Raw genomic sequence first — 28,000 nt, 5'->3', positions numbered from 1 at the left:
TACTCTTCTCCAAAGATTCTATTCACACAAACAGGTTATAAAGAGTGAATTACTTTCCTCAGGTATATTTAACGTCAAGTGACAAGCTGTTTTATTGACATCTTTCAGAGTTTGAAACACATTGGACGAGTGTGTGGGTGCGAGTGTGGATAAGTGGTTATTCATTTCGGTAAGTAGGCTACACTGTAACTCTGAACTTGACTTCTTATTCATGTCTGAACTTGAACAACAAAACATTTACACATCTAGCAATCTCTTACTATTTCTAACAGAAGAACTAGTTATAGAGTGAATGACTTTTCTGAGGTAAATGTAGTGTTGCATGTGAAGCTGTTTCAATTTTTGACATTAGATTGCAAGGCTATTTGATTAAACATTACAGAAAGTACTGTATTTTTGAATGATGGTGTATTTTTGAACTACTTGAACAACAAAGTGTTGACAATTCTAGCCATGTTTTTCTTTCTTGTAATTGAATTGATTACAGTGGATGACTTTCCTGAGGTAAATGTAATATTAGCTGGTTAGTTAGTTAACTTTATTTGTCCCCGTAGGGAAATTTCGTTTGCAGCATACACTCACAAAGACATCTGACATTTCACAGTTGGCATATATATAAATAAATCATTTAAAAACATGGTACCCCTACTCTATTTAAATATCCAGTCTGGCCATCAACTGCTACTGAGAGAAGGAATTTAAAAACTTAATTGCTTGAGGTATAAATGATCATTTTTTCTTATTTCTTACACATTGGGTAACACAATATCAATAACCTATTGGTTACAATTGGAAGTTGTTCGATAAAGGATGTCTCTCATCATTGACAATCGTGATAGCCTTATTTAGTACTATTTCTTTGTATATACTATCAATGCTCTTTAGTTTTATTCCTAACAACTTACTGGTTGTGGTTAACACCGAGTATGTGATTACATGAGTAATTATACGTTTAAACTACAAAATCTAATTTCATCAATGTGTTTCAATTTCTGGCAAACAAATGAAGGAGGGAAAATCAGGGTATTTTCAGTCCATTTCATATCCGTTTTCAAGAAAATGGACGTTTTTTGTCTTTTGAGAGCAAAAAAAAAAAAAAAAAAAAACGAGATTTTGGCTTGATTTTAGTTCTGAAACTCCCATTTTTCTCTGATTGGTCAACCAAATCAGAGCTTGTGACATCGCCCTCAAAATAATAGTCGTCTGCAGACTAGCACCCAGGCTTTTAAGTATTATTATATATTTATATATATATAAACTAAGTTTACATATTCTATCATATGATCAGTTAGCAGGCGTACATTCATTGTGTATGCATAAATTAAATAAAACTGTAAATTAGCTGTATATTATTAGACATAGTTTGCTGCTGTTCACCTGATTTCTGAGCAAGGCCTATATAATAATAATAACTATAACAACAATTATAACCATAATAATAATTCCTTACATGTATATTGCGCTTTTCTGGGCACTCAAAGCGCTTTACACAATGGGGGGATCTCCTCATCCACCACCAGTGTGCAGCATCCACATGGATGACGCGACGGCAGCCATTTTGAGCCAGACCGCACACCACACACCAGCTGATTGGTGGAGAGGAGACAGTGATGAAGCCAATTGAATATGGGGATGGTTAGGAGGCCATGATGGACAGAGGCCAGTGGGCAGATTTGGCCAGGATGCCGGGGTTAAACCCCTTCTCTTTTCAAAGGACGTCCTGGGATTTTTAACGACCACAGAGAGTCGGGACCTCGGTTTAACGTCTCATCCGAAAGACGGCGCTCACTGAGCAGTATAGCGTCCCCGTCACTATACTGGGGCATTAGGACCCACACAGACCGCAGGTTGGGCGCCCCCTGCTGGCCTCAATAACACCACTTCCGGCAGCATCCTAGCTTTCCCATGTGGTCTCCCATCCAGGTACCGACCGGGCGCAGCCCTGCTTAGCTTCAGTGGGCGACTATGTGAGAGTTGCAGAGAGCTAGCTGCCGGCAATAATAATAATAATAAGAAGAAGAATAAAAATAAGAATAAGAGTAAGAATAATAGCCAAATAATAATAATAATAATAGCAAAGATAGCCATTTCCAGGCAGCACCTGGTTTACATGATTGTTTCTGAGCAAGGCCTATATAATAATAATAATAATAAAAATAATAATAACCGAATAATAAAAGCCTAATAACAAAGCATAATAATAATAGCCTAATAATAATAATAATAATAATAATAATAATGTTTACCTGATGCTGCGCCATTTCTGAGCAGCACCTGGTTTGCACAATAGTTTCAGAGCTTCTGTAGGCCTAAATTATAATAACTAAAAGCCTGGGTGCTGCTCTGCGCAAGACTATTATTTTGAGGGCGACCGCACAAGCTCAGATTTGGTGGACCAATCAGAGAAAAATGGGCGTTTCAGCACTGCCTACATGTGTTTATTGAATTTTAAATTTGTTTATTTGTTTTCCTACCCTAATTTAAAAAATCTAAATCGAGCCAAAATATTTTAGAATTTTTTTTCTTTGTTTTTGTAAGTAAATGGAAACCAGAAAAATGGCCCTTTCTTAGTTTTCCTGTTTTGTTTGAAAATAGATATGGAATGGACGAAAGATACCCTGACTGAGGATCATTTCTTCAGCGTCTTTCACCATTTGAAACAGTGATTTCGATTGCAGATGATTGTTTTACATGTGCTCTGCACTGCAAAAATGTAAATGCCAATTTTTTTTCTGACTCATCAATGAATAACACACATCACATTTATGCAGTGACTTGATAAAGTCATCGTACATGCTCAGAGAGTCAGGTCTGCAGGCCACGTGCTCCGGAGGAGTTCTCCTCACCCATAAAACTTCCTCAGAAGTGCGCAGCAAAGTCGGATTTGTGCCGGTGAGTGCGTGCGCAGCAAATTGGCAGCTACATCAAATTATTCCTGCATTAAGCACCGCTCGCCCGTAATCCACTGCAGGGCCCTGCCGCCCCTCCCCCAACTTGTAACTTTTGTCAACGTAAACTGCAGATTTCATGCTCTGCCATTAATCTGTCGGATTACGGGTGCAGTTCAGGAGGACTTATATTTTAATGAATTCCTTTCCTGGCTTAACTAGAGAAGAGGAGGGGGGTGTAGTGGGGAGGGTGGAGTTGGAAAAGGAAAGTGGGCCCCCGTTGGACACAGGTTGGTTCATCCTTCAACAAACCCCCACAGTGGCATCTGTGTGTCGGCCCCCTCTCAGCATCTGGAGTGCTGTCACGCAGAGAGACGGCGAAGCACTCCATGGGGCTGACAATCCTCCGCGCCACAATAAATTGAATGTCTCGAGGAGCGGCATTTGTAAAACAAGACAAATAATGAATTATTGTTACGACGCACTCTTCAGCTCCTTCCCTTCCCTGTGCATATCTGTGCTGCATTTCTGTTTGTTGCCTCCATGCTCTCTCCATCCATCTACGTATCTCTGTATCTCTCCCTGTTTCTCCATACGGGTCTCTCTATCTGCAGGCTGTCACAGTTGGCTGTAGTCTGTGTCTCTGTCTGCTGATATCTCTGCTGAAAGCCTGCTCTGCCCTATCCCGCCACCTCCTCCTCCCCCCTGACTGCTGTCCCGCTCTGTCACTGTACAGAGACTATGAATTAGGCACAAGCTGGTGGCATGAGTCTTTGTGGGAATATGATGTTACCATTTTTTTTTCTCCAGTTTAGCCAATCATTGAGTTATAATATGAAATATTTGGCTGATGCTTGTATGATTTTTACACATTTTAAATATACATGCTCCACCTCCATTATGTGAGTTTTTGACACAGAAAAATAATAATGGCAGAGCAACACGATCTATTACACTGCAAAAATGCTTTTCTTACTTAGATCTTTTGTCTTGTTTCTAGTCCAAATATCTAAAAATTCTCATATCAAGAAGCATTTTCTTGGCAAGCAAAACATAATGTCTTGTTTTCAAAAATAATATGCCAATATTAAGTCAGTTTTTCCTTAAAACAAGCAAAATAATCTGCCATTGAGGTAAGCAAAATAATCTTCATTTTCCTTTTGACATAAGATTACTTTGTCTTCCCCATTGGCAGGTTATTTTGCTTCTTTTAAGGAAAACAGCCTTTCTTTTTGCATATTATTCCTAAAACAAGACATTATGTTTTTCTTGTCTAGAAAATTCTTCTTGATTTAAGAATTGTTAGATTTTTGGACTAGAAAAAAAGACAAGACTAGTTTTTTGTCTTAACGTAATGTATCTTTACTGTTATTGCATGTGTAATAATGTGTTTTTTGATTTGAGGTTGGCTTTTTAAAATTAGCCCTTGTGGCTAACTCTGACTTATTTACAACTTTACTGCAGATGAATGAGCATTGTCACGGTTAAATAAATACATTTCAAATTTATCTGCTAAATTTATGTAAAGTGCAGTCACATAAAGTGCAGTCACCAAATCATGCATCTGCAAATTCATATAATGAAAGAATGCTTTACCATTAGAGAATTAAAGCATCATAGGTAGACTTTGTTACTCATTATAAATAATAAAAAGTATATGTATGAACTTTTTGTAATATTCATTCATTCATTCATTTTCTTGTCGGCTTAGTCCCTTTATTAATCTGGGGTCTCCACAGCAGAATGAACCACCAACTTATCCAGCAAGTTTTTTACGCAGCGGATGCCCTTCCAGCCACAACCCATCTCTGGGAAACATCCACACATTCACACACACACTCATATACTATGGACAATTTAGCCTACCCAATTCACCTGTACCGCATGTCTTTGGACCGTGGGGGAAACCGGAGCACACCCACGCGAAGGCAGGGAGAACATGCAAACTCCACACAGAAACGCCAATTAAGCCGAGGTTCGAACCAGCAACCCAGCGACCTTCTTGCTGTGAAGCGACAACACTACCTACTGCGCCACTGCCTCGCCCTTTTTGTAATATAATATAATAAATATAATATAATATAATATAATATAATATAATATAATATAATATAATATAATATAATATAATATAATATAATATAATATAAAATAGGTGACGCAGTTGCGCAGTAGGTAGTGCTGTCGCCTCACAGCAAGAATGTCGCTGGTTCGAGCCTCGACTCAGTTGGCGTTTCTGTGTGGAGTTTGCATGTTCTCCCTGCGTTTGCGTGTGTTTCCTCCGGGTACTCCGGTTTCCCCCACAGTCCAAAGACATGTGGTACAGGTGAATTGGGTAGGCTAAACTGTCTGTAGTGTATGAGTGTGTGTGGATGTTTCCCAGGGATGGGTTGCGGCTGGAAGGGCATCCACTGCATAAAAACTTGCTGGATAAGTTGGTGGTTCATTCCGCTGTGGCGACCCCAGAATAATAAAGGGACTAAAACTTTTTTTGTGTATTTTAACTGCAAAACAAGAATTAAAGCAAATAATGCCATGCTTTGTTACTGTGATTGTAATTTTTAGGACTCTTCTGTGTGGAGTTTCCACCGGATGCTCCGGTTTCCCCCACAGTTTATAGACTTGCACTATAGGTGAAGTGGATTAACTAAATTGTCCATAGTGTACTTGTGTGAATGAGTGTGTATGGATGTTTTCCAGTACTGGGTTGAGGCTGGAAGGGCATCCGCTGTGTAAAACATATGCTGGACAAGTTGGTAGTTTATTCCGCTGTGGCAACCTCTGATAAATAAAAGGACTAAGCCAAAGGATAATTAATGAATGAATGGATTTTTAGGACACACACATACACTAACAAAATGGTACCTAAACAATCCTGGAGGGACTAATTCACTATTGAACTATATTCTAAAGCGTGAATTGAACAAAAAAAATCCAATACAAAATATATTGTAAACCTTATTATTACTAATTCATTATGTATTTAAAAACATTTTAAGTATGACATCACATCCTGTCTGCTATTTATTATCAAGAACTACTGCAGAAAAATAACTAAAGGAATTTGCACAGTTCCTTTTCCCTTGGGACAATTTAGGATTTGATGTCTCTTTAGGCTTTAACTGTGATCCAACATCAAAAACACCTAGTCTCCTCCTGGATAAAAAAAATCTACAATGGGCTCCAGTGTTAGACAAAATATACCCGTTTTCTCCCCCACAAAACGACACTGTGGATCTCCAGTGGCCAAGCATTTGACACCCTGCTGCTTGACGCCCAAATCAACACGGCAAGATATGCGGCTGGAGGCCAGTGCAAATTTGCATGCAACATCTCTAACTACTTAATTCTGCTTTGATCTCAGTTTCCTGAAGAGGGGATTGTGTGCTCTACTGCGTGGAAACACTTTTGTGCGAGTCAGTGTGCTGTACATCATCCACCCTATGAAGAATCCCAGGCTTTGCCTCTTTCTAGTCACTCTCTTTCCTCCCTCTGTTGCTCTCTTTCACTCGCTTTTCTGCCTCTCACTCTCTCACTCTTTGACTCCAGCGGGCTTTAATGCCTTTTCTTCAAGGACAAGCATCTACTGCACATCATCTGAATAAGACTTTGAGTCAGCATGCCCTCCTGGGGCTTAAGTCCAGCCAAATGCCCCCGAGGCCCTGTTTTAACACCAGGCTACTTTTGTCGATAAATATTAATATTGGAACCAAGTACATCCAGTCCTGCAGCCACATCCATTGAGCTCTTTTCTCACTGTGACTGAGGGAAAAGGCAGTGGCATGGCAATGTCATTTTGCGGCTGTGACAGCAACATTCTCTGCATGTAGATATGAATACTGTGTATTTAAAGTAGTGGAGCGCATTAAACCGCCACGCATTAGGATACAACCAATGTATGAAAAAAATTACACAGCCACTGGGAAATCTGACAAACTTGACTGAATCAATTCTTACAAATTGTTTATATATAGATACATTTATATACAGTGGAAAGCAGAATTATTAGCCCCCCTTTGAACTTTATTTTCTTTTAAAAAATATTGCCCAATATATGTTTAACAGAGCAAGGACATTTTCTCAGTATATCTGATAAAAAAAATTTTCTTCTGGAGAAAGTCTTATTTGTTTTATTTCGGCAAGAATAAAAGCAGTTGTTAATTTAAAAAAAATATATATAATTTTAAGGTCACAATTATTAGCCCCATTAAGCTATATATTTTTCAACAGAACAAATCATTATTATACAATACCTTGCCTAGTTACCCTAAGCTAACCCTTATAACCTAATTAACCTAGTTAAGCATTTAAATGTCACTTTAAGCTGTATAGAAGTGTCTAGAAAAATATCTAGTCAAATATTATTTACCATCATCATGGCAAAGATAAAATAAATCAGTTTTTAGAAATGAGTTATTAAAACTATTATGTTTAGAAATGTGTTGAAAAATCCTCTTTCTGTTAAACAGAAATTGGGGAAAAAAATAAACAGGGGGGCTAATAATTCCGGGGGGTAATAATTCTTAATTCACCTGTATATAGCAGAGATATTTTCATTCATTCATTCATTCATTTTCTTTTCCGCTCACTCCCCTTAATAATCCAGGGTAGCCACAGCGTAATGAACCGCCAACTTATTCAGCAGATGTTTCACGCAGTAGATGCCCTTCAAGCTGCAACCCATCTCTGAGAAACATCCACACACACTCATACACTACAGACAATTTAGCCTACCCAATTCGTACCACATGTCTTTGGACTGTGGCAGAAACCGGAGCACCTGGAGGAAACCCATGCGAACGTGGGGAGAACATGCAAACTCCACACAGAAACGCCAACTGACCCAGCCGAGTCTCGAACCAGAGACCTTATTGCTGTGAGGCGACAACACTACCTACTGCGCAACCGTGCCACCCAAATACATTTTGTATCTATGGAATCAGCACAGCTAAAGCAGTTTCAGGCAGATTTTGACTGCATTATAGTTCATATCACTACATTATTTTCAGTTATTGCAATTATAGCCTACAACATCCAAAAAATCATATCACATTTAATGCCTAGGGTGTCCATTATTTCCTAACAATTCAATAGCCTGTCATGAGTTATTGCTTGTTTTCATAATATTTTACGTATAATGACTTACTTAAGATATATTCAACCATCAGTGGGATAGATATTCCTCACATAGATCAAACACTGGGTATAATGAGCCCATTTAGAATGCAGTGTACATTAAATGATCCAGAAGAAGGCCAAAGGGATGACTCTTTCAGCCATAGCAACAGAGGCTGATTTCTAGACCACTGCTTCTTTGCAGTGTCACTGACTCTGACAATTCCCACAAAAAAGTTTTCCATGAAAGATAAATGTAGGATAAAAATGACGAAAGGACAAAAACTACATTCAGATAATCTTAAAGGTGCACTTCCTAGAGTTTTAACTAAGCCAAAAGAAAGTGATTAGTGAGTGAATCCAATTAGCCGATTTCCAGGTCCAACAAGAATACTTTAAACTTAGTTTAGCATAGACCATTGAATAAATTTAGACCATTAACATCCATTCATTCACTTTCTTTTTGGCTTAGTCCCTTTATTAATCAGGGGTCGCCACAGCATAATGAACCGTCAACTTATCCATAAGTTTCACGCAGTGGATGCCCTTCCAGCCATAACCCAACTTTTTGAAACACGCATACACTACAGCCAATTTACCCAATTCACCTATACCACATGTCTTTGGACTGTGTTGGAAACCAGAGCACCCGGAGGAAACTCACGTAAACATCTGAAGAACATGCAAACTCCACACAAAATGCCAACTGACCCAGTCGGGGCTCGAACCAGCAAAGTTTTTGCTGTGAGGTGATCGTGCTACCCTCTGCGCCACTGTGACGCCAGACCATTAGCATCTTACTTAAACTCAAACTGACACTAAAACTCTTTTAATTTTGAGTTTAGATTCTTCTCTATATATCATGTACCAATGCTGATGGAAAACTAGGCTATATCCAAAAAAGTGAAGTGGTCTTTTAATAGACAAATGGTTTAACACTGGAGCTGGAATTGATTGCCAGTTAAGTGCTGGACAGGGTGAAAATCTGATTTTCTATACAGTGCATCTTGAAGTTTAAGAGAATTTAGAATGAAAGCTCTGGTGGCTGGGAGAGCTTAACGTGCTGCAATTGAATAAATGAAATGCAATTACCCAAAATACCAGCAAATAAAGAAACGATCTTTATCAATTTGACAGCACACGTGTTGCAAATTGAACACAACACAAACAACTGAAGAAGTGTGCTGCAAATACATCACAACACTTGCCAATATCCACGTAACACAACGGAAATGTTTCTAGGGGACATAAAAACATGACGGACCCTGCTGAAATATAGATGTGTTAGTAGCTGCGTCCCAAATCGAACACTATTCTTCGCCATTTTGTAGTATAAATAGTGTAAGTAGTGTGTTCACACTGAAAACTCTAAAAACATTAAGTGCACTTTAATTACCCGGATGATGCACTCATTCAGCCGGTTAAATGAAGTGTGGAATGATGGACACTTCACGCACTCAACGACCGCAGGTTTGCTTACGTAGCGGAAGGGGCGGAGCTATCGGACGCACATGTTGGATAACTTTATTTATTTTGGATGGTAAAAGCGAAGTTCTACTATGAGAGTGATTATAGCGCCTCCCGATGGTGAATGTGGCAATACTCACGGCAGGTATTATATGATAATTCGGTTGTTTATTTCACTGATTTGGCAACCGTCAAACGTCATCAGGGAAACGGTTTGAATTTCCTCTTAGTAAAAAAACATTAGTGTGCCATTTGGGACAACACTACATACATATACTATCCTGTTGAGTGTGTAAGTGCATAAGTACATAGTGCATTAGTGCATAGTGTATAGTGTGCCATTTGGGAAGCAGCTAGTATTTCATGACTGTTGCGCAGTGAAGTGATTGGTGGTCTTTAAAAGGTGAGTTGTTTTTTGTTTATTTTAATATCCTGATTACATGACACACATCCATATCTCAGCACGGTCCGTCATGTTTTTGGGTCCCCTTGAAACATTTCAGTTGTGTTACGTGGATATTTGCAAGTGACCAATTTGCAGCACATTTTTTCAGTTGTTTGTGTTGTGACCAATTGCTGAGCATTCCTTCAGTTGTTTGTGTTGTTAGAATTTGCAACACGTGTGCTGTCAAATTAATGAAGATCGTTTCTTTATTTGCTGGTGTTTTTGGTAATTGCATGTGCTTTCTTAAATTGCAGCTCGTTAAGCTCTCTCGGCCACATTAGTAGGCCCAAACTGCAGTGACCAAAACTTTGATCAGCATATTTAATTTGTTTGGAACCGATGGGAACTTGCTTGTCTTTAGACAAAACCAAAAGTGTGTAAAGAAGTCAGTGAAAGGTGTATGCAGAAGTTCCTTGAAACTGAAAACACTGAAGAAATGAAATGGTCAGTCTAGAGTCCTGATTTAAACTTGATAAAGATTCTCTGGAAAATCTTTCCTACTGATCTACTGCTGTAACATTTAGAACTTTTTGTTAAATATTTCTTCATACTTCAATCCCTGATGTTGTTTTTTTATATTGATCACTGTGCTTTCCACAAATTTAGTAGATTTTGTTAAAGTCTAACAAACTTTGTGTAAGAAAATCTGAAAAAAAAAAAATAAATAAATAAATCAAGCGTATATAAATTGTTGTACTACTATACTGGAGAAATAAAACCTGCTCTAAGGCTGCGAAAACAAATATAAAAGATTTTAAATGTTTAGTACATTTAAAATTTCTTCTTAGACAACTACTTGGAATGGTTCCCTAAACATATGAAGAAGAAAAAAACACACTCAGGCAATATAGGACAAAGAAAAGCATCAGCGATAACACAAAACACACAAAGCAAGCACAAATGACACATTACATAGCGAATTAGCCTCTAGTCTGTTAGCATTTCTCTCTAACAAAGCCCACCTGAGACAGAGCTGCCTCACTGTTCAGCAAGCTGTGGCTTCTGTCCCGAGCCCTGTTTCAGTCTGCTCTCCGAGCCAGATTCATTACCACTTGCAGCAGGGGTATTAAGATATGGCTGTATTAACAAAGTTGTCCGGTATCTTAATTGAATCTATCCCTGCTGCACAGCATCTGGATTATGTTTACCTGAAATATATGCAGCTCGGCACTGGAACATGGGCCCACTGATAAAACACTGGGTTATTCGTTCCAATCCTAATCCCAACTATAATTCGTTCCCGGTGGATGTATCAGCTTGGTTTAAGCTGCCGATTCGTTTCAGGATGGAAGTATTTGCAGGTGGGTTAATATATTACAAGATGAGTATGGATGTTGATCATTTTCTTCCCACAAACAGAGCTGAAGCTAAGAGAGGTGTGTCCCAATTCATGTACTCATGTATGATTTTATTCTGTTTTGTTTTAAGTATAAATAATAGAAGTATTGAGTTGACACTGAAAAAATCCAAAAGAAAAAAGTGCATTTTAAAGGGGTCATATGATGTGTATGTAGCTGCTTTTGAATATAGAAGATCTGCAAAGTTACAGGTTGCCTATAAAAATATTTTTCCAGACTTAAAAAGAAGACCTGATAAAAATAAATAAAGAAAAATAAATAGATAAATAAACAAACAAATAAATAAATACATACATAAATAAAAAAAACCTTCCTTAATCAAATTCTCCCTTACATATCTATGTCAGTATTTGGAAATAATTGGTTAATGCTGCAAAAATTCTATGCATTATCATCATGTTAGTGCTGTTTGAGCAATGTCATGGAAAGGGTGCACATTTGGCTTTCCAAAAACTGATGATTTATTCAGAATATTGAGTGCAGTAGAGCCCTACTACTTAAAATGGTGAAAATGGTGAACTTCAGCAAAGTTAGGAAGTATTTTAAAAGCGCAAAATCACAAAAAACCTAAAATATAATCATTGAGTTTATTTTATGTATTAGTTGTAACATCGACATAAACAATATTGAAATAATAAATTGTCTAATTAAATTTACAGCATAATTATTACATATTTATGAAGAAATACTTATATTTCATACATTATTATCAACATAGGCACATTCTGAAAACGTAGCCCTATATATGTTTCTGGAGAGCGCAAATTCTGTAGCCAGAAGTACTTATGGCTGCTTTTCTTCTTTAAAATGAACGCTACGGGGCGTTATGATGCCATTTCTTTTCGTGCTTACCTGCTAATCACTTACCCCTGTATGAATGGCTTTCCCACTGTTACCAGTTTGTCCAGTTAGCTCGCCATGTATGTCAGTGGACTAGAGACACAGAGAAGAGTTGACAACATTGGCAGGGTTCGAGTCTGGTGACAGTTCTAGAAAGCGGGTAAGACAAAAACAGAAGCCAAAAAGTAAAATAAACAAGTAAATAACAGAGTGAGAATGAGGTAAAAATCAGACGAGGGCTTTTCTATTTCTGCATTGCTTTTTATATTTGTCGGTTGGGTTTAGGGAAGTGGGTGGGCGGGTTAATTGGTGCTTACCTCTGAAGGATTTACAGCAGGACAACAGCAGACGCCAATGGCTCTCGCAAGAGAAATTAGATATCACACAACGTAAACACAACGGCCTCTGACAAAAAGAAAAAAAATGAACATCATGGGACATATTTGGGGGTTTCTAGTAATGTATATAGAGGTACTTTTTTAAAATGAGCCTGAGAGGATTATTATAGTCAAGCAATCGATTTGCAATTTTGAGAAACTCCAATGCTATCTCACAGCCACTTTAATTTAGTGGCTGATTCATAAATAATTTGTACAATCTCATTCGTACAATTTAGTACGATTTGCTCATCCCCAAAGGATTGTTGGGTTTAGGGGTGGGGTTGGATGCTATGCCTACTTTTAAAAATTGACTGAAAAAGCCACTAACAAAATGTTAAATAGTGACGTTTCCTTGTAAGATCGAACTGGAATCTTTCTAATTTGCCCCTTTCGTGTACAACATTTCTCATCTACTTACAGTTCTGAAATGACAGTGGTTCTGAATTCCGGTCCTTGGCCACCCCTTGTACTGTAAGTCTTCCTTAACACATCTGATTCAGATCATCAGCTCATTAACAGAGATCCATAATAAACATTTAAATAAGAGAGACACAAAATAAATATATATTAAATTACATTTAATCAGTTTAATTCATTTTTAAATCAGTTTATTGCCAAATACCAGTGGTTTGCATACAGTGCATGCATACTATTCTCATGAAAACTTAAGTCAAACAAAAAAATTATTGGACGTTACATTTAAATTACCTGTCACAGCTTTAAAAATAAAGTGTAGGGGGCGGAGCTTTCAAATTCTGATGATTAATGACACAATAACCATATAAATTTCATACACTTGATGACTGCATAGTGTATAAGAGCACACTGCGTCATCTGGAACACAACTTAAAAGCTGTAAAAAATTCTAGGTTCAGCACAATTCCTTCCTGCCGTCCCAACACAAATCTATTAAGCTAACACAATCATTTTTACAAATTTAAGTAGGTTGAACATAAAACAATTTAAGTTGCCCCAAAAAAGATAATATTATAATAATATTGCAGTTGCCATTTCTGTGTGGAGTTAATGTAATCGTGTGCGATTTCTCAGATTGCTCCCGTTTCCCCCAAAGACATGGGCTGTAGGTGAATTGGGTAAGCTAAATTGGCCATAGGCGATGCAGTGGCGCAATAGGTAGTGCTCACAGCAAGAAGGTCACTGGTTCGAGCCTCAGCTGGGTCAGTTGGCGTTTCTGTGTGGAGTTTGCATGTTTTCCCTGCGTTCGCGTGGGTTTCATCCGGTTTTTACCAGTCTAAAGACATGGTACAGGTGAATTGGGTAGGCTAAATTGTGTTGAGTGTGAATAAGTGTGTGTGGATATTTCCCAGAGATGGGTTGCAGCTGGAAGGGCATCCACTGCGTGAAACATATGCTGGATAAGTTAGTGGTTCATTCTGTCGTGGCGACCCCAGATTAATAAAGGGACTAAGCCAAAAAGAAAATGAATGAATGAATGAAATTGGCCATAGTGTATGTGTGTGATTGTGTAACAGTGTTTCCCAGTGATCCGAAGGAATCCGTTGTGTAAAACGTGCTAAATAAGTTGGTGGTTCATTCCGCAGTGATTAATAAAGGGACTAAGCCGAAAAGAAAATGAAATGAATAAAGAATATAATATATGAATACTATAATATTAAAACTAAAATATTCTGCACTTGGACTCACTGAAGAGAGTAATGCTGCTTAAATCTGGATATAAGCACCTTGCTCAAGGGCAAAACCCCCAGGATCTGCACCCCTCACCCCTTAAAGAGGACCTTTGAGCCAGAGCTGGACTGGGGTGGATGTTCAGGTGCTCTTCAAGAAGGGAAGGGGGTCTGTATGAAAGATGGCTTTGTAGTGTCTGGGTGCACAAGCTCAGGACACTGCAATTTTGTCCTTCACGGGGTGACATTCTCTCGCTCAAGATATCCGAGTACTTATTTCCTTTCGGCTGATGGCTGATGGGTTAGTCGTGTATAAGGGAGGGAACTAAATATGCTTTTTTTTTTTTTTTTTGTGTGTGTGTGTGTGTGTGTGTGTGTGTGTGTGTGTGTGTGTAGGTCTACATGCTGTGCCACCACTCTTGAGAACATTTCAGTCAGCAAGTCCTCATGTGTGTCATAAATCAAGCGTCAGCAGCCAAGGACACACTGCTTGTGACACAAACACACACACATGCAGGTATACACACCAGTTTCTTTACTTTTTACACTGTGATATGATGTTAAATATAAAGCTAGCACATTTAACTATAAGACTTACACTTTTATATTATATATTTTGTAAATATTTTATAGAAATTACATTTAATTATAATATAATAACAATATCAATTATGTAAGTACATTTATTTATTTATTTATTTGTTTGTTTATTTATTTATTCATTCATTCATTTTCTTTTCGGCTTAGTCCCTTTAATTTATTTATTAATTTTAAAATATTTATTTATTCATAACAATGTATTTAAGCTATTTTATAAAATGAATAGCATTTCATAACATCATTAGAATTTTTTTTTTATTCATATATATATATCTTATATTTGCAAACTGAAATGTTGGATTTATTTTGGTTTTGTAAACAAATAATATATTTATGTAAAAATATTTACATTTTAATATAATAATAATAATAATAATAATAATAATAATAATAAATTCATAAATTAAATAAAACAATATGCACTTTCTAAACACATGGACCAATACATGATGTAATTGTTACACTCCATTTTGTCGCTCTGCTTCTACACTGAGTTCTTACAGACACAGAAAGGTCTGCATGTTTGAATAGGTGTGTTTGAGTGTGTATGGACATGTTCACTCAGTGCTCGCCTCCACGCACCGCTCTCTCTCTCCCTTTGCCCCGGTTCTCCCAGAACAGATGCCAGGAGTGTGGCACGCATGTGTGTGCTGGGGGAGTGGGTTAATTGGGGTAGTAGTGGGGGTTAATTTCAATTAAAATTTCAACTAATGGAGGTCAGGCAAGTGTCTGCAAACACCTGATTAAAACAAATGGTCCTGCCAGTCAAAACTTTATCTTGGTCACCCCCCGGCGGAGCGTCCCAGCAAGGTGGATGCAGGAGGAAGAGATGACTAATGTCGATCCGACGGAGGGGGCACTTGTTAGCGTAGCATCTGCTGCTAGCAACTCCGAAAAGAGAGAAAGAGAGCGATAATGTGTGAGTGTGAGATGAGTTTGCAGGGGGGACATGCTCTCATCCCTATCTGATCGTAGGCTTGCTGTGCCGACTGCTGCTGCCATGCTTCTCCATGCTTCTCCATGCGTGCCACAGCAGCTCAAACATCTGGCGGGGCCCTGGAGGTGCGCACCCGGCCCGGCACCCCACCGATGCTAAATATGGCGCGGGGTTAACGGAGAGATCCCTAATCACTTAGCTACTGTCTGGCAGCTCCGCCACCACTGCTTCTTACTCAACTACAGACATCTGTGGCGCCGCCAGCCATTCGCTTCATCTCTTTTACTGCGTCTTCGTTCTGTACACTTGTGAGTTGGGCTGAGGTAAGGTTTCATGTGTTGTGTTCAAAGTTTGAAGTGTTTGGGAAGGGAAATTAGCATGGTTAATGGGTCAAAAAGATGAGATGTCCCATTTTGGTTTCTTTATCAAGATTAATTTAGGTAAGTATTTTTTATACAGTACTTAAAAAACAAAGATATTGCAAGAGTCTAAAAGGTCAAAATATGGTTCAAATAAAATTGTCATAGTCCAGTGGTTCAGACCTTAATATTGTAAAACACAGGCCCGTAGCCAGTCTAGTGTAGGGGTAGTTTGTTTTTCTAAAAAAGTGGACCTTAATGCAGTTATTTGCCTCATTTTCTATTTAAATTATGAGATTGAAATTCTGCATTTATTGACAAATTTAAGCACTAATTTTATTCAAATTCATTTTAATATGGCCCGCTTTAAGAGGCTTCACATTTTTTTCTGTCATTTTTTGTTTCAAGAAAATAAGATTTAGGAAAAAAAGTTGTAAACTGTTTTCAAAATAAAAAATAAAAAAATACAGTAGCGAAAGATGTTTTCTTGTCACAGTTTGATGTTGGACTCATGAAAAATAATAGATTGCATTGGCCAAAACTAATTAGCTGAAGTTGGTCAGCTAATGGTCAGCATGTAATGGTCAACAGATGATTTGGCTTGATTTTTAAAAGCATTTTCAATAGGAGATTTTCAGAATTTATGATGATGTAGCAGTCAAAATAGGACAAATAAGCATGGGACAATTTCTGGACCTTTGTTATTGAGGGGTGGGTCTTTCAAACCACCCGAACCCCCCCTTACTACAGGCCTGAAACACTTAAGTGTTTTTTAAGCTAAAATAAGAAATAAAATGATTTGTTGGCATGTCCAAACAAGTTTTTATCTTAACTGTATGTCTTGAAGAAAAATTAAGGATATCATGGTGAGTATGATGTCCTTGCTTTGAATTTGTGCTTACACAGTAGTAAGTAGTGAACACATACACATAGGCTACATTTACACTGCAGCCAGATGTGGCCTGAATCTGATTTTTTTTGCCCACGTGTGACTCAGGTAATGACAGTGTGAACAGCCCAAACCGCATAGAATCTCGTCTTTTCAGTTCAGATTTGTGCCACTTTCATATGTAATTATAAATCAGACACAGATCTGATGTTTTGCAATGCGACTGCAGTATGAACGATTTTGTTGGATTTTATGTGACTATTACATAATATTTAAGCGACATGCGTCATCATTCTGTGCTGCAAACATCATCTACTCCTCGGCCGCATAGTAAAACGGCATACAGGGCAAATGCTTTACCACAGAAAGTTGGTTGTTCATGTTGAAAATTTTTTTGAAGGCAAAAATGGTGCTTGTTAACCAATCTGGTTAAACCAACTCCGCCTTCACAGTTCAGTCTGTGGCTGCTCATTATTAACCCTTGATGAGTTCACTACACCAGTTGTCATAAATCACACATGATCAGTGTTTTCAATCACCAGTGACTTATTTTAGGTTTCAAATGCCTAAATACACATTAGTAGTAGCAGAACAACCCTTTACAGTTCATGAAATACACCATGGTTGTCTGTAAAAAGGGCAAAATCAGATTTGAGCACCAAACCTTGCAGTGTGAACAAAGCCATACACATATACACAAACACATACACAATCACACACCTGGAGTAGTCAGCTGCCTTTCTTTGCCATTCCAAGGAGCAACTAGGGTGCCTTGCTCTTGTGTCTCACCTCAGTCCTGGTATTGTAGATTAAGGAGAATACTGTATATTCACTCCCTAACTACAATCCTTCTGTCATGACCACTCTCTCGATTTAGTGTGGTAATGAATATGTTTATGGGTTTGAGCTTGGCGGTATAAATCTGATATGCTGCTGCTGCTTATTATGGCAGTGCAAGTACAGAGTACACACTCAGAGTTTCATGGCAAATATTGTACTTGGCAGTACTGAGTTAAATCCTCAGCCTTTGGGTCACAAGAAAAAAATAAGTATTAAAAAATAAAAATATAAAAAATACTGAAAAACAACCAGTGGATTTTTACACTAGTTTAATAAAGGTAATTTTAAAGTCAATTAAAAAAACATGTGGTTAAATATTTATTAAAGATACTGTAAGAGGCGGCAAAATTTTATTTACTTTTTTTTTGAAAGTAGAAGTTAAATAATTGATTACCATTACAGATCAAGTTCTCGATGACCATTTGACAGCTTATTTCGTAAAATCAAGTAGAAGTTTTGTCTTTTAGCATAATGTGTATTGGTATGGTTAAGTGTGTATTGCAAACAGAAATTATTCATAAATTTTGCTGTAAGCAGTTATTTTAGGCCCAGGTATGTCAGTGACAAGACAAGTAAGCATGGCACTAAGCATATTAATATTAATATATAAGAATTCACTTTATTTTTTAGGAATGAACAGTGTTTTCTTTTAAAAAATAATTAAATTAGTTTCACTTCTGAATCTTTTGCTAAACCTCTGTATACAAAAGTTTTATCAAAAGTAAATTAACCTACAGAAAAAAAAAACATGTGCACAGATAATTAGATATGTAATCTGTAAAAGAAAACTTCTGTATACATCTAGACAGCTCTATTGCATTTGCAAGTCTTATTTCTTTTTTTTTGTGTGTGTGTGTGTAAATGTATTTTCAGAGGATCTGCAGTCTGACGTGACTGAGGTGGCAAATGCAATTAGCGAAAACACCACCAAAACAGATCTGCGGCATGATTTCAAGCTGACGCATTAGCTGCGAGTAGCTGCCATGTGTGTGTACATGTGTGCAGGTGTACCTCCGGGTCCCTGCGCTCATGTGTGGCGGCTGAGCTGCGGTCCCAGCAGAGAGTGGCGAGCCGGGCTCCGTGAGAAACCACAGCTTTATTGTGCTTGGCCCCAGGCAACCCTGTTTACCGAGCCTGCCACACGTCAGCTTTACAATGGCGCAGATGTGTGTAGCAGCGGATTTGGAGCTTGTATTTAGCTGCCAGGAGTGACGGTGATGAAGTAGCAGTGATAAACTGATAGATTGGCTGCCACTGAAATTTTGGGAATGGGTCAGATAAACATGGCAGAGGAAAAGCTCTCTGTGTTCCGGTGATAATAAACTTGTCGTTCTGCGGGTGCATTAGATTCCAGACCTGAAGAAATTACAGGTGAAAGAAAGAGGTAGAAGCTGAGGGACGTGAGGAAAAAACAGTAGCCTTTGAAAAAAGCAAGAGCTGAGATAGAGAAAGAGAGAAAATGAAAGAGTGTCTCGGATTGGAATTACAGCAGCCTGCCAACACTAGGTTTTAAGGGTAGCCCCGCAGACTTATGTGATTTCCCATCATTGGCTCACAAATCATTAGCCGTTGTCACTGTATAGTGTAGATATGTTTGAGAAACTCCCTTACCTTCAAAATATATGGCATGAAAGAGGAAACCTGTGTTCCAGAGAAACAGCTAATTCACCATTCCCTAAGCAAAAAAGAAACGCTAAGATCTATTTCTGTTGGATATCAGCCACATTGTATTCTCATTATTTTGTCATGATTGGATATTCATCACCGAATGCGTAGTAAATCGCTAATGCTTTAGACGAGAGCAAGAATCCTCCCTAATCTCTATGTGGCTGCATTTCCGATGGCATGCTCGGTAAGAATAAACAGAAGTGTTTGTTCACACCTTCCTCTCCTCAGAGAGCTCCCTAAACAAAAGTGAGAAGAGAACCACAGATATCGACTTCACCCCTCCGCCCACTTCCCGCCTCTACTCAGCGGCGCCGCAGGCTAAACACCCAAAGATAGTAGAACTAATCCAGGGAGGAAGAGGTCGTGGAGCTGGTTATGCATTTGAGGAGAGAGAAAAAGAGCTGATGTGTTTGAAATCAGCTCTGTATTTGAAAGAAAAGTAGGTGTTGACATTCTTATCTATCCATCAGACTGTTAATCTATGAAATCAGGGCTCTGATAGGGAAGGGAAGTGGCTCTTCCAGATCTTGCCTGGTTTATATTGGATTATTGTGTCGTCATAATATCAAATTCCAAGCTTTCAATTGTACTTTGTTCTGATGCTTTTGGCCAGTATACATTAACTGCACTAGGTACACTTTGCTGATATTGTTTAAACCCATTTTTGGCTTCAGAACTGCCATAATTCTAAGAGGCAGAGATTAAACAACAAACTGTGCACATTTCTTACAGTTGCGAAGCATTGATAATGTGAATCTGAGATGATTTTTGACATGGTGTGTCATCCTGCTAGGAGTACCCATGACAAGATGGTTCACTGTGGTCATAAAGAGATGAACATGGTCAGCAACAATATTAAAGTAGGCTGTAAGCTTTAAACAATGCTCAATTTGTACAAAAAGCACAAAGTGTACCAAAGAAAAAAATCCTTCATACCACTATACCGAAGCCAGCCTAAACCATTAATAAATGCAGGATGGAACCATGTTTTGATGTCTTCTAACCAAATTCTTTCTCTACTGAACTCAATCTTTCATAGTCCAGTATTAGTCTCAATGTTGAGTGTGCAAATTGCTTGCTTATAAAACATTGGCACTGCACCCTTTTACCCCCCCCCTGCTCCTGAAGGTCTATATCCCCTCCAGGAATCTGCAGTTGGTAAGTGAGCACAGCTTTGTGGTACCATCACAGAGAGATTCCTTTCCAAAATCTTTTTCATTCAATCTTCCTCTCTGGTTGAACCCAGCAGGCACACACTGTTATAAGACGTTAATATTAGGTTGGACTTAGGTCATGATGTTGGGTAATTCAATGTTGTGTTGAAAAGTGACCAAAATCCAACGTCATATTGACATCAAATACCGACATTTATTCAACCAAAACCCAGAGTCCGATAGATGTCATAGTGGTAACGTCCACAAAACGTCAAGCTGTAACGTCATTAGACTTAGATATTTAGATATATTAATGTATTAGATATCTAATATATTAGATATTTAATTGTTTTTAGCTTGTGTTGGAAAGTGACCAAAATCCAATGTCTCTCCGATGTTGTGCACTGACGTCAGTCTGATGTTGTATTCTGACATCAACCCGATTGTCATTTACACCCAAAAGTCTACATCCCTACAACATTGGGGTATAACATCAATCTAACACCTGTTGGGAATGATCTTCCCCATCATTAGTTTTGAAATAATAGATTTTTTATTTTTATTTTTTGTTAAGGTGAAGTAAAAATTATTATATTTGGGTAAACTCAGACCAGACAAAAGAAAATAATGTTTTTTTAATAAATTAATTTTTTTTCTTAACCAGTTAAAATCCGCGGACCCAGTACCGAGTTATTCTACTGTACAAAAGTTATTTACACTTAAATACACAGTATTTTGGATACCCGAGCTGGGTATTGAACATTGGTTTATTTTCATATGGTTCATATTTGACAAGTTATAGCTCAAACGAAAGCTCTTGCTGGTGCTCATACGGTTCTAGCATTCTTTTTATTGAATTATAGTCACATATCAAACAGTTGTTGAATGAATCTTGGTGTTTCCATGGTGCAGAAGTGAAAAAAATAAATTTATGATCAATGAGCAGCCCCAGAGAGCACATACAGCTGTCATCTCTTCCCTTATGCTGTGTGCTTCAGGGCCATTTCTCCTCTGTTTTTGAGGTAATGTGCATAAGTAATCCTTTTGTATGTCTGATGTGGTCCAAACACAGTGAATTATGTTTGATCAAGCAAAAGAATAGTGAAACATCCCTGATCGATCCCTGTGGCTTGTATAGCACCTCTCATCAGTTGGAATAGATTATGGTAGAGACATTTTTTTTCTTTTTCTTTTTGTTCCTCTTTTTTTAGGCATTTATTATAACAAAAACAAATTATACAGTTATTTTAAGCCCTTTAAATAGTGTTTTATAAAAATTCAAAGGGTTTTCTTTAAAATGATACCAATTTTTTTGCATTTACACCTCTGCATGTGGATTTGGGAAGCTTTTAAGTTTGGGTAGGCAAAATGGAAATCCCAAAAAAGCACAGGAGTTTAAGAGGTTAAGTAAATTTTACATTCACAAATTTTTATATAGTAAATTTGTCTTTGTAGTCTTCGTTAAAGATATGGAGAATTATATAAAGTTGATTTCATGATCGACTAATAAGAAAGCTTCAAAAACGGTTAAAATATGGTCTGCTTTTCAGATCTTGTAAAAGTAATCTTAACCCTTGTTTTTTTCATTACACTTTCTCACTTCTCTTTATTTCCTTATATCTTATGGTGTTATTTTTTTTTCATTGTATCATATTGTACTGTACTTTTTGTCAGGCACTTGTCAATTGGTAGTGTAATTTATGTTTTATGTACAGTCTTGTATGCTAATGAATTGAGCAATAAAACAAACAAAAAAAGGAACGATCTTCCCATTCCCACACGGACTACAGATTCACTAGTATCATAGAAACAAGAAATAAAAACCCATCTCCTGTGGAATCACATGAACTCCTGTAAACAAAACCAGGATTAAAAAGGATTAAAATTCAAGCCTCACATAGGTAAGTGGGCTTGACAAACCACCTGCAGAAACCATTTCAGATGCGTATCACCATTAAAAAACTGCATGAACCAACTGGAACTTTCATGTCTTGTGTGAAACTGCATAATTTTGCTCAGCAGGTCAATCAAATTCAACAGCCTTAAAATCTTCAATGAGGGATCCCGTTATATTTGAATGATTCATTAAAAGACTGATCTAAAAGGTACTTAATCAATAATGGAGATTTGAACTGTATGCTGCAAGAATAACTGCTCGTTTATTGCGTATAACATTACATTTATTTTTGCAGTAGGTTTTTGATTTACTCAAAATAAAAACAACACTCATAAGAGTAATTTGTCATTGAACTGGACTGCACTGGTCATGCACAGTTAGCGGGGACTACTCAGCAGAAATTCAATTCTAAGAAACCCACATTTTAAAATGAAGATTATGATTAATGGGAAACTCAATATTTTTACTTTGCAAATCACACCAGAAGTCTAAGACTGGCCACAGAAGCTTGACATTAATTTGACAAATACAAACAATATTACAGTGCAGTGTATTGTACATAAAATGCCATTCATTATGTACAACAGATTATTCTCATCTAGGTAGGGGAATGACAGAATGAGAAAACAGTTTATTACAGCTCACGCAGTTCAGTCAGTCGCACATGCGGTAGAGAGAAAATGAAGTTGTTCATTTATTAGGAGCACCAGATAAACACGAGCTGCTAACACTTTATGTACGTATAATTAAAGGGTAAGCATTGCCACTCAAGGTGAGAAAGAACATTTAAATTCTTTTCCCATGAGCAAGAATTGCTCTTTTAATTTCCCCATCTGAAAGGTCACAGGCAGTGTTCTTGTTTTCCTCCTTAATTGATTCTTAGAATGCACCGCAGTGAATGATGGAGAGTTCAGCAGCTGTGAATCAGCCCCCTTTACCACAAAGGTAAAAGTTGAACCAATCACTAATTGCTGTTATGTAGTCGTGCTGCCTTATAAATAATGTCATGTTGCAGGGACATTGCTTATGTTTGCAAACACGCTTTTATCTTATCTAAGGCTTGGTTTCATAAATGTCTCTAAATCCGGTCCTTAGAAACACTGTTTACAGATACTTAAAGGTTGCATCCGAGGGCTGCTCATTTGTTGTTGCCACTATGTTTGTTATTATTTACCATTAATTTCTTGCTCTATCATCAAGCACAGATATGACCTGATGACACTGATTAAATAACAACTTATCTTTTGAAGCTGAATATTCAAAGAGGGTGCTCTATTGTAGTCTCTTTTAAATATTGCCCAAATGATGTGTGACAGAGCAAGGAAATATTCACAGTATGTCTGATAATATTTTTTCTTCTGGAGAAAGTCTTATTTTTTTTATTTCGGCTAGAATAAAAGCAGTTCTTAATTAAAAAAAAAAAAAAAACATTTTAAGGTCAAAATTATTAGCCCCTTTAAGCTATTTTTTCCCAATAGTCTACAGAACAAACCATCATTATACAATAACTTTCCTAATTACACTAACTTGCCTAGTTAACTTAGTTAAGACTTTAAATTGCCATTTAAGCTGAATAATAGTATTTTGCAAAATATCTAGAAAAATGTTATTTACTGTCATCTTGGCAAAAAAAAAAGAATCAGTTTCAGAAATTATTCAATAAATCAATTATGTTTAGAAATGTGTTGAAAAATATTCTCTTTATTAAATAGAACTAAACAGGGGGTAATAATTTAGGGGGGTTAATAATTCTGACTTCAGCTGTATATATATATATATATATATATATATATATATATATATATATATATATATATATATATATATATATATATATATATATATATATGTATGTTTAGAGCAGATGTTTCCTGCTCCTACCCTAATTATACACACCTAAGGTCTTAATATGTATGTAGTCATTAAACTTATGGATATGTGTTACATTTAAACAATATTACAAATTTTTCAGAATCAATATGTGTTTTGAAAGAATAGTTTGAGCAAATAAGTTAATCATAAACTGGTCACTGGTGTTGTTTGCAGCTAAATTAAATCAGGGAAGCAAATAATTAAATGACTCATAACTCATAACATTCATAACAAGTTGTTTGCTTAACTCCCTTTCTGAATGAATCAGTGAGTATGTTTACATGGACATCAATAAAAACATTTTAATACAAATAAGACAATATTCTGATTAAAAGTCGACCATGTAAACAGGAATTTTTGATTAACCTTAATGTGATTGAAGTCATAATGAAACTAAACAGAAATCTAGCTAAGACATGAGGAGTATGCCAATATTAGTCAGATTATTAAAGTGCAGTACAGACATGTAAAAACCACAATCTTTTTTTTCCCCATACAGCTTGCAGGTGTTAATTTTATTAAAACAACATTCTTCTAGCAGTTCATACTCGCAAACAATAGCCCCTTTCACACATATCCGGAAAATTACCAGAACGACTTTACCGGTAAATTGAAAAAAAGCATTGTTCATACAGGTAAGGATGTTCTGGATTTTAAATGTTTACACATTACACATTACACAAATTCTGTGGATGGATAAGTATTGTGAACAACTGAAAACATGGAGGCACACTTTCGCTGTCAAAATGTACATAATATGTCTGTACTGGTGCTCATCGCAGCACTTCTGCACTTCACATGCACGCACCAATTAACTGAAGGGGAACTTGAAGGTAAACAAACTGCAGTTTATCATAAGCATTTTATAAATAATTTTTTACACAGTTGGCATTAAGAAGGATCATAGAAACATTATCTGACTAACAGCAGCTAAATGTGTCTGGAAAAATATTCAAAGGCTTTTTTTCATATACAGCGGGGATGTAAATGCATGTAAATGTTCTAATTGGCTGGAGTAGACGTCTCACGTCAGCACATTGTAGACGTGAATTTTCCTTCTGCATTTGTTCACACAGCGCAGAATTCAGGCAAATAACCTGTAATGTTAAACTTCTCTTTCCGGTAAAATCTCGGAACTGTTTTTTTTTTTTTTTTTTCCAAAAAGGTCCTGTTCACACATACAGCTCTTTCTGGAAAATTGTCAGTAAATTTCCTGTCTGTATGGAAATAGGTCTGTATATGTGAAAAGGGCTATCTTGTTTGTTACAGGGGCATGCATGAAACATTCCTGAATGAAAGTGAAAATGCCTAACTGCAGTTAAAGTTGACAAATAAAACTGAAACACCCAAAATTACATGAAACTAATTATCGGGTGTCCATGTAAACATATAGTCAGTGTCGTGCATACATCAGATAAGTTAATAAATTAATGAGTCTCACTGGTATAGCCATGCAATATGCAGAAAATATCACTGGTCCTTAACACTAGATAAAATCAAAAACAAAGACAAGCAGAATGATAAACCAAAAAAGCATGCTTGCCAATCAAATTCAAACACTAGAACGAGAATTTATAAAATGCCCTTCTTTGCTTTTTGTGACAAAAACTCCATTCTATGCTAGTATATAAAGTCGAATATTGTCACATGGTGGACAAACAGCCTCTTTATCCATCTGTTTACAGTCTGTTTGCAGTCATTGCTATTACTCTGTTTTTCACTACCACCGATATGTATTCACACAGATAAAACCCAAAGCGTCCTTGAAGTTTCCCAATACAACCGTACTGACCCAGTTTGCAGCATTGCTATATGCATTTAAGTGTAAATATAAAGCACTAAAAAAAAAAGTCAATAGCTGTGTGAATGCTGTCCATTATTCTCTTTTCAGCTCAAACAGAAACCTCTAGATGGCATATACAGTGTGAACTCCCCCAACACCTCCAGACTGAATGCATCTGCACTTGCTGACCAGAGCAGCATGAAGGATAACGGGCGGCGAGAAAGGGATTAATACCGTTCATCAGCCGCTCCACCTGCCCCTCTCTTCCACTGACCCATTCCTCAGGCCTCCATCTCTTATCAGATCACCATTCCTCAATGCCGTCAGTGCTCTGTCACTGCCTCGCTCCACTGTCATTTTTTATACCCCAAAAGATGTCTCTCTATATACTGTACATTGCTCTGATTCCTCCATTCCCAGAGTGGACATGTATGTTGGTAACTAGCCGTGAAGTCAGTGTGGACTCACAAAATCCAGCATATAGACTGCTTTGCTGTTCTTGAATTCTGCTACTGATTGTACCTTCCAGATTAATGGTCTTTCAGTGTGATGAAAATAAAAATGTGCAAATGCATTTTTCTTTTTGCACAGGTGAATAAAAAACCTAAATCAAAAGGTCATGTATGTAGTGAGGACAGGAGCGAGTGATTTAAACCATGTTCTAAATAAAAGCAACAGCACATGATAGAAGGAATAATTTCCATATTAAAAGGAGTTTTTGTTCTAACCAACACCTCAAATTGATATATTAGAAATGGCTTCTATTTCTTGCAGCTAAACAACAGAAAACTATGACAATGATCACCTCAGGTAAACCTCATGTGCTTTATTCAGTGTTAAATGCTACCAATGTGAGTTTGGATGGCATTTTACATGACAATTATTGCCATACTACTAAAAGCAGCAGCAGATAGTTCACCTTAGATCTTGAAAACAAAATAAACTGTTTCAACTTGAACTTTGAAACCAAAACAAAGACAGACGTTCCGTCAGGGAAGGCCCATTTTCGAAGGAGAATATCTGACTTCAGCATTGTTTTTCATATAAACAAGTTTGTTTACTTGGCATGTTTCTTAAATGTCTGCAAACATATTATGGTAATTCCTTTGCTTTAGAAGAGTCAAAAACTTACATACAGCACCTTCAAGTATTGAAAATGGTTTTAGATTCAATTTACAGTATCTATTGAATAGCCTTATTAAATTGCAAGTAATCTATTTTTCTAGGTATGACCACGTTTCAAGAGAACTAGAAGTGTTTTTTTTCTGGTGCCTTTAATTTGTCATGTTCCTTGTTTGAAGAGTAATTTAAAAGAACGAAAGTAAGGTTTGTTGATGTAAAGGGTTAAATAATTATAGTCCTTTTTCTTAGAATGTAAAATTACCCATTATGCTTTGCGTGTATGCGCAAGGAGAATGCTTTGAACTTCGGAAGCTGATTTGTATAAAGAGTCACATTCGGACAGCTTTGAAATGATATTTTAAACTATTTTACTTGCTTTTAAGATCTTTGAACTTATCCGCTTGTTAAGTGTGACGTCACGCGGAGTGGCTTCCGGGTCCAAGCGCTCTATTCAACTGAATGGGGAGATTCATGAAATGGTAATAATAAACGTTTACAAAGCGATTTAATACTTTCGAAAGTCACGATCGCAGTATGTATGTCCATGCCTAATATCCGATGGCCAGAAAGTGATTAATTGTTTTATAAATTGTTAAAACTTTGGTATTTGTTATGCAGCAAGCCCAGAGATTGTTGTGTACACTATGACTTTATGTAAAATTAACTTTAATGTGTGATAGGAATAAAACGCGATCATAAACGAATGATTTCTCCACTCAAATGAATGGCGGCTTGGACCC

General features: G+C 37.1%; 1 long non-coding RNA gene across 6 annotated transcripts; it reads left to right on the top strand.

Annotated features, from left to right (window-relative positions):
* Window positions 1-105: 105 nt before the first annotated feature.
* Window positions 106-28,000, top strand: LOC141377856 (uncharacterized). 6 transcript variants are annotated; one of them, XR_015509582.1, is made up of 5 exons: window positions 9,828-9,873; window positions 14,536-14,656; window positions 15,715-15,999; window positions 26,247-26,585; window positions 26,730-28,000. It is a non-coding gene; the product is annotated as an uncharacterized LOC141377856 (long non-coding RNA). The 6 variants fall into 6 exon arrangements; XR_015509579.1 differs by lacking the exons at window positions 9,828-9,873; window positions 26,247-26,585; window positions 26,730-28,000 and adding exons at window positions 106-169; window positions 18,638-20,418; XR_015509580.1 differs by lacking the exons at window positions 9,828-9,873; window positions 26,730-28,000 and adding an exon at window positions 9,482-9,615 and having other exon boundaries at window positions 26,247-26,712.

Source organism: Danio rerio, chromosome 15 (assembly GCF_052040795.2).
Source record: "Danio rerio strain M-AB ecotype USA chromosome 15, GRCz13ab, whole genome shotgun sequence".
Lineage (NCBI taxonomy): Eukaryota > Metazoa > Chordata > Actinopteri > Cypriniformes > Danionidae > Danio > Danio rerio.
This window is presented reverse-complemented; position numbering and strand designations above follow the sequence as displayed.